Source organism: Notamacropus eugenii, chromosome 3, assembly GCF_028372415.1.
Source record: "Notamacropus eugenii isolate mMacEug1 chromosome 3, mMacEug1.pri_v2, whole genome shotgun sequence".
NCBI classification, from domain to species: domain Eukaryota; kingdom Metazoa; phylum Chordata; class Mammalia; order Diprotodontia; family Macropodidae; genus Notamacropus; species Notamacropus eugenii.
In genome coordinates, this window is record NC_092874.1 from 297,443,300 (window position 1) to 297,456,699 (window position 13,400).

Sequence of the window (13,400 nt, forward strand, 5' to 3'; positions counted from 1 at the left end):
CAAAAGGGAGGCTGTCCCAGCCTTAGGAGACATGGATGTCATGAACATGAATTAGACCACCCCTAACTCAGATTACAGACGAGACCAGGTTGTAGGGGATCTCAGCTTGGTTTCCTAGTCTATCCATGCTATAAAACCATCTCTAATATACCCAGCCTTGATTTTGGAGGGCCTGTGACCTTTGCCAGAAGCTGTATTCTGGGGGTTACTGCTTTCATTTCCAAGATGCTTGCTTGGGTCGTGGGACAGAGACCCCAGTGGATGTCTCTGCCAGTTGGGAGAACAAGAAGGCCTGGTTTGGCTAGCAGGGAGAGTTCCTACTAGACTTGTCCTAAAAAGCAAGAAACCACATGTCTCCCTGGCTAAGGAAGCCCATTTGGTCGACCCGTGAGCTTCTCTGAAGATAGGGTGCCCACTTGGCAAGGACAGGAAGAGGGAAATCGGCAGCAGCCAAGGCAGACAGCTGGCCTGATGTCCCTTGCTAGCTTCCACCCCCACATGGTAATCAAGTCTGCCCCACTGGAGTCTTTGAATGCCCACCCACTCGGGCATCAGCATCAGCTCTCACCCTCCCTCCCCCATGCTTGGGTGGAGTCTTTGCCCGAGGCCTCAAACAAAGCAGTACAGCTAGTAGTCAGGCTGTTGTGGATACAAACCTAACCACATCCCAGGGGAGGCCTGAAAAGGCTGTATGGGCACCCCCCAAATTGCCAAGGAAAGCCCCCGGTCTGCCAGGTAGCCTTATCTTCAGCATTCCAGTATCATAAAGACAGAGAATCTAAGCTCTTGACTATTCTGAATTCTACAGTCAAAGGGAAAAGCCAACCCTACCCTCTGTCATCATAATCTAATCCCTGCTCTGCCCTCCCCCCCTCAAAAAACCCCCATGTTTTGAACAGCACAAGGCATGGTTGCAGGCCCAGTAAAGGCAGAACTCTCTCTCTGCTACTACTTCCTATGCTGACCTACAACCATAGAATATGAGTATTGAAAGGGCCCTTGGAGATTTCAGAGGCAGTCACAGTACTGGCCCCCAATAAGGTGGCGCTCATCAAGAAGAGTCCTTTGTTTTCATGTGAGAGGATAAAAGCCCAGTTTAGAAAGATACTGCCTCATCTGCCATCACATGGTCACCAGCAGGGCCAGGGTGGTGTTAGAACCTGGGGCACCTGCCCCCTACATCCCTCTGCTTTATCCTGACTCACCCCACTCCATCCTGTTATGTGCAAATGAGAGCTGATTTTACCCAGAATCTCACTAGTCTCCCACAGTCTCCTGGGGACTGTCAGGCCAAGATGCTACCATCCCCCTGCCTTGAACCTTCACATGCCTCCCCAGCCAAGTGACTTTCATCTGAAGGCCACCTACTGTCTTGCTCTGGCAGTCACTGACCCACAGGGATGGACTCCTGTTGGCTCAGGCTGGTGAGCACACAGGATCTGCCCAGACTGTGAACAGAATTTGCAGGGCCAGAGATGGACAGACTCTTCCAGGCTGCCCAGAAAGGGCCTGGGGGATTGGTAAGGTTTCAACCACAAACATTGACACTTTTCAATAGCTCCAGCGTGGAGCAGCCTGGCCTTCTCTCATCTGCCCAGCGATGACCCACAACACCCTCCACAGTCCTTTTCAGGATCTGCTAACCCAACGAAAAGGGATCACTTGCACGTGCCGGGAGTCTGAGTTTGGTTCAGCTCTGCAAAGTTCAGGGGAAGTGGAGGGAAGTGGCCAGTGGCCTGAGAGGATTTCCTTCAGGGAGGAACTAGGAAGGGGGCCATGATGCTCCGGCAGGGTCACCCAGTGAGCCAGGGGCAGCAGGCCCTTCATCCTGGGAGGATCATCCCCGGGCTGGGGTTGCCCCACGTTAGAGGGTAAGCTGGAGGGCAGCTGGCCTCTGGCACTGGGAGGATGAGCCTGGCCAAGACCAGGCAAAGAGTGGGTGATGAGTCCCAGTCTGGCCAGCCAAGGGGGGCATCTGGGGCCAGGGGACAGGGTGCATCAGGTCTGGGCACGGGACTGTTGCCAGCTCTCCCACCCTCTCCAAATACACACAAGTCACACAGACACGTGTATGCACACACTCACTGGGAAAATCAACACAACTTTGGCCCAGAGGGAGGTGGAAAGGCATGCCAGGCCTTGGCACTGGGAAGTGAGTCCGGGCCTGGGCAACTCCATTTTGGGGTTGTTTGTGGGGAGAGGAAGCAAGGGGGCAAGCAGGCCTGGCACCGAGGGACCCAACTCAGTTACCGACATCCCTGGATGCTGGGGATTTGGGGGAGAGGTTAGGGGATGAACCAGAGGCAGCTGCACCAGGGGCAACTCTGGCGGGAGAGCTGTGCCCAGGTTTGGGGGGCAGACAAGGGGAGGGGCCGCCTCTGTGCCCAGGTTTGGGGGGGCGGCCGTGTCCTGGCACAGAGGAGGGCACCGTGCCCGAGCCGTGGCCCCTCCCCCGCCCCCTCCTCTCCCGGCCCTGACCCGCCCGGGTACATGCAGAGAAGGTACCTGCAGAAACGGCTCCGACCCTCCCCCGCCCGCCAGCCGCGATCGCGTCCGCGTCGGACGCTACCGTGGACACGCGGGAGGAACATTGGGGGAACGCGGGGCGAACGTGGGGCGGGCGGACAATGGGGCGCGGGGGCAAAGCGGTGGCGAGCTGGGGCGGGGGCGCGCGCGGGGAGTGGGTCCACGTAAACCTCGTGTGTGAATTCCACAAATACCTTAATACCTGTTTTATTTCTCAACATCCTTTATTTGGCTGCCGATTAGACTACCTTCTTATCCTCCCGCTCCAGCTCTTAAAAAAATGGAAATAACTTGAGAATGGTTGGAATCATTCGATTTCCCATAATTAGGTCTAACTCGCTTCAATATTTTAGATTCAAGTGTAAATTTCTGCGTGTGTGTGTGTGTGTGTGTGTGTGTGTGTGTGCGTGCGTGCGAGTGCATTGCAAGCAAGCTATGTTGCAGGTAAGAGAAAGTACAAGGAAGGGATTGGCATAAATGAGCTGATACAATCTTCTCCTTTACTTCTATTTTCTCTTTTGAGGAGAATGATCTCTGGGATAGGAAGGATCGGACACCACAATGGATAATGGGGAATGGAAGCCCCAGATCAGTGTGGAGGTGGTAAGTCCATTCAGCTCTGTATAATCTGAGAAGTTCTTGCTACATTGTAGGGACTGAGATACAGAAAGAGCAGTGAAGTGGCCTCTGTCCTCAGAGAGCGTCTCTTCTGTTCCGTGTACATGAATGAGTCAGTATGAGGATGGCGAGAACCCTGACAACTGGGGCAGGGAAGGCATCGGACAAGAGGAGGCTGCTGAGATAGGAGCATGAGGATCCTGAGCAGTCTTAGCTATGGGCTCGCCACCAGGTGGTGACTTTTGGCCATGGCAATTCCTAAAACAAAAAGACAAAATTTGTGGGCATCCCTCTTGCAGGACTCCAGTGATAACAGACAGTGTCAGAAAAGGAAGCAGAAGGTGGCTATGAAATTGCAGCTTTGAACCTCATTTTCTTTTCTATTTAAAAAAATACTTCTTTTCAGCATTCACTTTTATAAGGTTTTGAGTTCCAGAATCATTTTCTCCTTTTGTCTCCCCTTCCCTTTCCCCAAGACAGAAAACGCTCTGATATAGGCTATATGTGGACAATCATATTACGCGCGTTTCCACATTAGTCATGTTGTGAAAGAAGAATCAGAAGAAAAGGGAAAAACGAGAAAGAAAAACAGAGAAAAATAGTGCTCTTAAATCTGCAGTCAGACTTCACAGTTCTTTGTCTGGAGGTCGATGTCATTTCTTCCAACGAGTCTTTTGGAATTGTCTTAGAGCCTTGTACTTCTCAGAAGAACGAAGTCTATCAAAGTTACTTATCACACAAAGTGGCTGTTACTGTGTACAATGTTCTCGTAGTTCTGCTCACTTCACTCAGCATGAGTTCATGTGAGCCTTTCCAGGTTTTTCTGAAATCAGCCTACTCATCACTCTCATAGCACAGTAGTATTCCACTCCATTCATACACCCCAGCTTGTTCAGCCATTTCCCAATCGATGAGCATCCCTTCAATTTCCAATACTTTGCTCTCACAAAAAGCTGCTATAAACATTTTTGTGCATGTGGGTCCTTTCCCTTCTTTATGATCTCTTTGGAATACAGACCTAGTAGTGGTATTGCTGGGTCAAAGGGTACATATAACACAGTTGTATAGTCCTTTGGGTATAGTTTGAACTTCAGTTGAACTGCACTTCCTTAAATGTGAGATCCTTCTCCATTGATTCCTATTCAGCATTCCATTGGAGGATAGCATGTGTATCAATATTGACATTTTTGCTATAAATGAAGCCACAGAAATCAGGAAATGGAAGGATGGCTCACAGGCTCTTTGAGAAATCAAGAAAAGGATTGATATCATTGGATCTAACAAACAAGAAGTGACTCAGGTGATTCAGCCTACTTACTTTACAGATCTCATTAGCCAAACACAAATACAGCAGCTCCCGAAACCTCCTTGGAGCTTTGTAGTCAACATCAGAGCAAAAGATGAGGTCAAGAAATTCTATGAAAATAAACGGTAGATTTCTCCAGATGAAGTCAATATACACCTTGATATTTGGTGATTTCAGTGCAAAGGTGGGGAGAGAAAATGGCAAAAAAGACATTGCAAAGTGTAACCTAGGATTAGGAAAGGAAAGAGTTCAGTCATCTATGTAGCAGAAATACTTCTTTCAGGAAGAGTTAGAAGAATTGAAAAAAATTTAATTGCAGGAATTTGAATCGTATATATTTATTATAAGGGTTTTTTTTTCCCATAAATAAGGGAGACCAGAGGTGGATTTTCGTTAAAATGAAAAAACATGAGTGGGGTGGCGGAGCCAAGATGGGGGACTAGAAAAACACACTTATGTAGGGTCTCCCCACACAGCCCACAAAATACCTGTAGAGAGGGACTCTCAACAAATCATGGAGCAGCAGAAGTGGAGAACAACAGAGTGGAGGAGATTTTCAGCCGACGGTGACCTGAAAGGCCCACAGAAACATCGTTTTAGCTGGACGCTGAGTGGAGCGTGGAGCCCAGCCTGGCCTTGCCCGCCTGATGTGGCGTGGAGCAACATGATGAGACTCTGGAAGGAGGACACCTCAGGAGTGGAATTTCCAGTTGTGGAATCTCCAGTTGCAGCAGCAGGTTCTCAGATCCCTCAACCCACAGGCGCCAAAGATCTGTGATGTGGTTTATTCAGTTGGCCAGGAAGGGAGCAGGGCCTTCCTATAGCTCCAGCAGCAGGCAGCAGCCACAGAGGGTGCACAGCAGCCCATACAGCGTAAAAACCCCTGGGGGCACTGAAGAGCTGAGTCTTACCTCAGCCCTGGGTGGAGGACCTGGCCTAGCTGGTCTTTGTCTCACACTGAATGGCGGCCCTGCCTGTTGGGGTCCCCTAGACCATTTACGGGAACCCCTGACCGCGACCCAAGGCTCTTGTCCAGCAAGAGGCCTTGATCTCGTGAGTAATGAAATGGGGCGGGAGACAAAGGTGGTGAAGACTCCGTTTATTTCATCTCATTCACATGCATATGTAGTCTTTATGTAAAACATTCCTAAGCCTTACGTTGAACCTATCAGCTATCACCTTTCACATTGAACTTATCACCTATCACCTTTCCTTATATGGGTGTCTTCTCCACTGGACATCTGGAGCCAGGACAAAGAACTGCCACGTTGCAAACAAAGACGAGACCCTTCCTCCTGAAATCCATCTAGTTCCACCCCTACTGACAAGCCCCTAGGTTATCTAGGCAGGCTCTCAGTGTGGCGTCCTGAAATGGATAGGGGTTGGCTCTAACTCGTCCCGTTACACCTGCCCATACAGCTTATCTGAAAATCAGCCCCCAGTGCTGACTTGATGGAACTGGAGGTTAGGTGGCTGTGGAGAGGTAATTGCTAAGATTCTGGACATAAAAATCCCTTTCTGCGTCCAGAGCAGCACATGCTTGATCGTGCCACCTTGGAGCAATTGAGATCTCACAGATTCTCAAAGTATACCCTACTCTTGACAAAGGACCCAAGAGTCAAGTAACTGGTTGGGAAAATGCTCAAAAAATGGAAGAAAAATAAGACCAGAGAAGGTTACTTTCTTGGTGAACAGATATCTCTTCCCATCCTTTCAGATGAGGAAGAAGGAGGCTTACCATCAGGGAAAGACATAGAAGTCAAGGCTTCTGTATCCCAAACATCCAAAATCAACATTCAATGGGCTGAGGCCATGGAAGAGCTCAAAAAGGATTTTGAAAATCAAGTTAGAGAGGTGGAGGGAAAACTGGGAAGAGAAATGAGAGAGATGCAAGAAAAACAAGAAAAGCAGGTCAACACCTTGCTAAAAGAGACCCAAAAAGATGCTGAAGAAAATAACACCTTTAAAAATAGCCTAACTCAATTGGCAAAAGAGGTTCAAAAAGCCAATGAGGAGAAGAATGCTTGAAAAAGCAGAATCAGTCAAATGGAAAAGGATGTCCAAAAGCTCACTGAAGAAAATAGTTCTTTCAAAATTAGAATGGAACAGATGGAGGCTAATGACTTTATGAGAAACCAAGAAATCACAAAACAAAACCAAAAGAATGAACAAATGGAAGATAACATGAAATACCTCATTGGAAAAACACTGACCTAGAAAATAGATCCAGGAGAGACAATTTAAAAATTATGGGACTACCTGAAAGCCGTGATCAAAACAAGAGCCTGGACATCATCTTTCATGAAATTATCAAGGAAAACTGCCCTGATATTCTCGAATGAGAGGGCAAAATAAATATTGAAAGAATCCACCCATCACCACCTGAAAGACATCCAAAAAGAGAAACTCCTAGGAACATTGTGGCCAAATTCAAGAGTTCCCAGGTCAAGGAGAAAATATTGCAAGCAGCTGGAAAGAAACAATTCAAATATTGTGGCAATACAATCAGGATAACACAAGATCTAGCAGCCTCTACATTAAGGGATCAAAGGGCGTGGAATATGATATTCCCAAAGTCAAAGGAAGTAGGAAAATAACCAAGAATCACCTACCCAGCAAAACTGAGTATAATACTTCAGGGGAAACAATGGTCTTTAAACAAAATAGAGGACTTTCAAGCATTCTTGATGAAAAGACCAGAGCTGAAAAGAAAATCTGACTTTCAAACACAAGAATGAAGAGAAGCATGAAAAGGTAAACAGCAAAGAGAAGTCAAAGGGACTTACTAAAGTTGAACTGTTTACATTCCTACATGGAAAGACAATATTTGAAACTCTTGAAACTTTTCAGTATTTGGGGAGTTGGTAGGATTACACACACACACACACACACACACACACACAGACACACACACACAGACACACGCACGCACACACACACAGAGCACAGAGTGAATTAAATAGGATGGGATCATATCTTAAAGAAATGAAATTAAGCAGCAAGAGAGAAATATATTGGGAGGAGAAAGGGAGAAATGGAATGGGGCAAATTATTTCTCATAAAAGAGGCAAGCAAAAGACTTTTCAGTGGAGGGAAAAAGAGGGGAGGAGAGAGAAAAACATGAAGCTTACTCTCATCACATTCGACTAAAGGAAGGAATAAAATGCACACTCGTTTTGGTATGAAAACCTATCCTACAATACAGGAAAGTGGGGGAGAATGGGATCAGCAGGGTGGGAGGGATGATAGAAGGGAGGGCAGTGGAAGGAGGGAGCAATTTGAAGTCAACACTTAGGGAGGGACAGGATCAAAAGAGAGAATAGAAGCAATGCGGGGCAGGATAGGATGGAGGGAAATATAGTTAGTCTTACACAACACGACTATTATGGAAGTCACTTGCAAAACTACACAGATATGGCCTATATTGAATTGCTTGCCTTCCCAAAGGGAATGGTTGGGGAGGGAGGGATGAAGAGAAGTTGGAATTCAAAGTTTTAGGAACAACTGTCAAGTATTTTTCTTGCTACTAGGAAATAAGAAATACAGGTAATGGGGTATAGAAAGTTATCTGGCCCTACAGGACAAAAGAGAAGATGGGGACAAGGGAAGGGCAAGAAGAGAGGGCAGACTGGTGATTGGGGCAATTAGAATGCTTGGCGTTTTAGGGGGAAGGGGAGAAATGGGGAGAAAATTTGGAACCCAAAATTTTGTGAAAATGAATGTTAAAAGTTAAATAAATAAATTAATTTAAAACACAAAAACAAAAAACATGAGTGTAGGAAATCCCTGGATGTGGCAAATGCCAAACAATCTCAGCCTAAAATGTATCTTAATGGATAAGAAATGATTGGTTATCGATGTGGGAATCATTTCTGAATAATCTTTGCAGTCAAATCATCTTGTTAAAGCAGAGGACAAAACCCCCAAATTAGAGAGAAAGATAAGATGGCATGCAATCCAAATAGCTTCAACTTGACCCACTCAAGTAAGTGAAAAGTGGTGAAAAGTAGGAAACAGAGGAAGGAAAGGGCAGAAATTGAATCAACATAAAGCAATTGCCACCTAGAGGAGGTCAAAATATCCTAGAAAATATTTAGCCAAGCACCACCTGATCCCATTATCAAATAGAGAAATGTGGCAACCAAGGGCAACACAGGTTTAGAACATGACCTCGTTCCCAAAACCTGAATTAGGGCGATGGAAGATCATGAAGAAAGATCCCCTCTGCCTTTATAAAAACGGAGAAAAATTGTGGAAGGAAAAGCTAAATTTCCAGCAATCTAGGTGTGAGATTGAACCACCCCGAGAGTATATATCAAAAACGAAACTGCCAAGGAGACAACAAAAATACTAAAAATGCAACAGATGTATTGGTGTTTCTGTAAGAAATGAGGTTACCATTGACCACATTTGGATGTTTCTGTCCCTCATGTCCTCTGCTGGATTGAGGAATGTTTATTGATTGGGTACATTGTCTACAAGAGGCACATTCACTTCCTTTCTTTCACTCTCTTTACCCTCTGTAGTCTGGCCTCCAACCTCATTATTCCACCCAAACTGGTGACTTCTTGACTGTCCGATCCTCTCTCAGTCCTCTCTCAGTCCTCATCCTCCATCCATCACTCTGCAGCTTTTAATAGGATCATTCAGTCAATAAATATTTATTAAATACTTATCATGCACCAGGTGTGTTAAAAGGTAGGAATAGAAAGAAAGACAAAAACAGGGTGCCTGCCCTCAAGGGCCTCACAATCTGTTGAGAGAGACAACGTGCAAAAAATGAGTACAAAGAATGTACTGAAAAAGAGGAAAAAGTCAGCAGAAGACAGAATGAAGGCGAGTTGGGGGAGGTTTCTTGTAGAAGGTAAGATTTTAACTGGTGCTTGAAGGGAGCTAGGGAAGCAGAGAAAAGGAGGGACAACATTCCCAGCATGGAAGATGGACGGTCATGTGCAAGGAAGAGTCAGGAGGCCAGTGTCACTGGATTGAAGAAGTGGGGAGTGAAGTGGGAGACGAGTGGAAAGGCAGGAGAGGGCTAGGTTAGGGAGGGTTTTGAACTCTCGTTCAGAGAGGATTCTGTATTTGATCCTGGAGGCAATAGAGAGTCACAGGTTTATTGAGGAGTTGAGTGGCATAGACCTGCACCTCAGGAAAATCAGTTTGACAACTGGAAGGAGGAGGGAGAGACTTGAGGGAGGCACATCCACCAGGAAATACTGCAGTAGTGCAGGCATGACCTTTCCTGTCTCTAGCTTTGACTTCTTCTAGTGGGTGGAATGCCTGTTAGTGAAGGTTGTTGTGTAAAGATGGCTAAGTCTAAGAACCATACCAGCCACAACCAATCACAAAAATGGCACAGAAATGGCATCAGGAAACCTAAGTCACGGTGATACATGTCTCTGAGATGGGTCAACTCCAAGTTTCTGAGAAACACATGCTTTGCCAAGAAACACAAGAAGGAGCTGAAGAAGATGTAAACCAAAAAAACCAAACAATTCCCAAGGTCCAAGCAGAAGCCATGAAGCCACCAAGGCCTTCGAGGTCAAACTTCTTAGGGCTAAGATCTCTGAGGCGAGTGCCCAGCATGCTGGCCACAAGATGGCCACTAAGCATCCAGGCCCTAGGGTTGCCACCAAACGTCCAGGCTTCAGGATCATGAAGCCTGACTCTAAGGCTCCAACGCGCACTGCCCTTAAGGTCACCAAGTCTGCCATCAAGGTCACCAAGTCTGATCCCACGGCAGCCAAGTCTGATTCTAAGGACACAGAGCCCAGTGATTCCAAGGCTGGGAAGCCTGCTGAGTCCAAACCCAAAGATGCTGGAGCTAAAATTGCTAGTCCCAAGCCTTCAAAAGAGATGTTTCAAAATGAAAGAACTTGTTTAAATCCTAAAACATCATCTTCCCCCAGCCATGGTATGATTCTTCACTACTTTGTACAAATAAAATAAATGGTGAGTCATAAGAAAACAACAGTGCACAGGAGATGAGGCCTGGACTAGGGTAGGGGCAGCATCAGAGAAGAAAGTTCTGTTTTTGAAAGATGCTGCAGAGGTGAGCCTGAGGAGAGATGGTGCCAAGGTGAAATCTGCAAGAGACGTTGAAGGGTGAAATCTGCATGACATATTGGAGAGGTGAAACCGATGAGAGATGCTGTAAAGATGAAATTTGTGAGAGATATTGGAGAGGTGAAATTGATGAGAGGTGCTGCAAAGCTGAAATGGACAAGAGATGTTGGACAGGTGAAATTGATGACAAATGTTGCAAAGCTGAAATGGACAAGAGATGTTGGAGAGGTAAAACTGATCAGAGATGCTGCAAAGATGAAATCTGAGAGATGTTGAAGGGTGAAATCTGCAAGGGATGTTGGAGAGGTGAAACTGATGAGAGGTGCTGCAAAGCTGAAATCCACAAGAGATGTTGCAGAGGTAAATTGGACAATCTTTGGCAATCCCTTGGACAGAAGTTAGGATTTGAAGATGATGCCAAGGTTAGGAGCCTGGAAGATGGTGGTGCCCTCTACAGTAATAGGGAAGGTAGGAGGGGAAAGAATAGGGGGAAGATGAAGAGTTCTGTTTTGGACATGTTGAGTTGAAAATGTCTACACGACATCCAATTTGTGGCATCAACAAAGCAACGAGAGATGAAAGACTGGAGGTCAGCACAGGGTTTTAGGCAGAATAGGTAGATTTGAGAAATCATGAGCATGGAGAGGGTGATTCAATCCATGACAGCTGATGAGATCACTGAGTGAAGTAGAATGAAGAGAGAAGAGTAACGGACCCAGGATTGAATCCAGGGTCTTCTTCTCCTTCCCACTCTTTTCTCTCCAGGTTTTCATGAGTCCAACCTCACCTGTTTTTCTTCCTTCATGTTTGACTGCCCTTTCTCAGTCTCCTGGTCGGGATCTTCATCCAGGTCATGCCTGTTAAGAGGCTGGGCTCCCTAGAGCTCTGTAAAATCTCTGCATCTCTGCCTACTGGATTGGACAGGTTACCTTTAGGTAATTGTAGGACCCAGATTAACTTACTTTCCTTTTTAAACTCTTCCCCCCCACCACTCCCCCCTTAAGTTAGAAGCATAGAGGCAAAGGTTTATTAACCTCACTCTCCCTTCTCTCCCATCTCAAGGTGAGCTCCAGCCTATTCTAAATGTCCCTTAGGTAACCCTGATTTTATGTTCTTGCCCCATTTGTGCTTTGTGCCTCAATGAGACATTATGGGCAAGTGACTCTGGACAGAGAATCCTGAACTCTCCCTTCCTGTTCACTGCTTTATATAAGGTGCATGAGTTCATCAAGCAGGTGGGAACTGCTCCATCAAGAAAGCCATTTCCAACCTCAGTTGAACAAGCACTTTTTCAGACTCTGAGCACTATCTCTCCTTTGGTCCACGAAGCAGTTTGTTTTCGTGACAGGAGGGCAGAACTGCACAGGATAAAAATGTGCATTTCCTGCCTACGCTGCCAAGATCCCAGATCCCTTGTAAAATGGTGTCTGATGAGCTGCTAGTCTTTGCTTGGATCAGAGCAATTCTGCAAAGTGCAGTCAGATTTTAGCACAGTCTGAATCTCAGATGACAGGTGGATTTGGAAAGGGTTAACGGGTTACATTGCCCTACCTGTCGAGTGCTGGCTAATGAGCTGATGCCAGCTCCCTGGGAGGTCTCAGGGGAATTGTCCTGATTGCCCCAGGGATCTCCCCTTTTCTCCGTGCTTGTTCAGCATTTTTATCAACGACTTCAGTGAAATAGCACAAGGTGTGCTTGTCCAAATGTGCCAATGCTAGAGCTGGGAGGGAGGGGTGGAGATGTCACATGACTGATAGGATGGAGGAGGTTTCAGCTAGCTAAAATTTAGGATTCTATCCAAATGAAAATATCCAGTGGAGGTAAAAGCAGAGTCCTCAACAAGAATTAGAAAAGAAAAACCAATGAGTGGGGGAGGGTGATGCAGCCATGGCTCCTGTTAAAGGATTTGGGGATTTTAGGGGATAGCAGTGTCTGTGTGAATCACTAGTTAAACTTGATGGTTGGAATGACCAGTGCCTTCCTGAGGGGCATGGAGAGGCCTACGATCTAGGAAGGGGGGTCAGTAATAGGTCAGCCCAAGTCTGTCCTGAGGAGACCACAGCCAGAGGGCAGTGTTCAGGCCTGAGCATCACAGTGTGGGAAAGAAATGACCAAGGTGAGGTGCATTCAGAGAAGGGTGAACAGAAGGATGAAGGGCTCCAAGAACATGGTGTAAGGCCCTTGAGAAGCTGTCAGAGGACCATGAGAACTGTCTTCAGGTGGCACAGGAGATGGAACTCTGCACCTGGAAGCAGGAAGATCCAAGTTCAAATTCTCCCTCAGATACTTACCAGCTGTGTGACCCTGGACAAGTCATTTCACCTCTGTGCCTACATTTCCTCATCTGCAAAATGGGTCTAGAAATGGTGCCTACCTCACAGGGTTGTTGTGTGGATCAAAGGAGATATTTGTAAAGTGCTCGGCACAGTGGCTGGCACGCAGTAGCCACTCTCTAATGCTACTATTTGAAAAGTGATGTGGAAGGGGGATTAGCGTGTTCTGCTTGACCCAGGATGAAAGAACGAGGAATAGTGGGTGGAAGATGCCCAAAGATAGATTTCAGCCTGATTTCAGGACAAATTTCCCAACAACTTGAGCTGTCTGAAAGTGGAAGAGGACGGCTGGCAGTTTGTGATGTGTTTAACCCTTGCTGGAGCTGTCAAAGGCATGCTGGTGACCCCTTGTTGAGAAGGCTGTAGAGTATATTCTTTCTTTACACCTGAGTTGAAGTGAATAGCAATGCTCAGATAAAGTGTCTGCTGGGTGGCAGGCCTTGTGCTAGCTATGGGGGAGACCAAGGCAGACACAAAGCTCTTTTCCTTAGAAAGCTGTCCTGCTCCTGAAAGATGGAGCAGGCACACAGAGGAATGTCTGTCTGGATAGG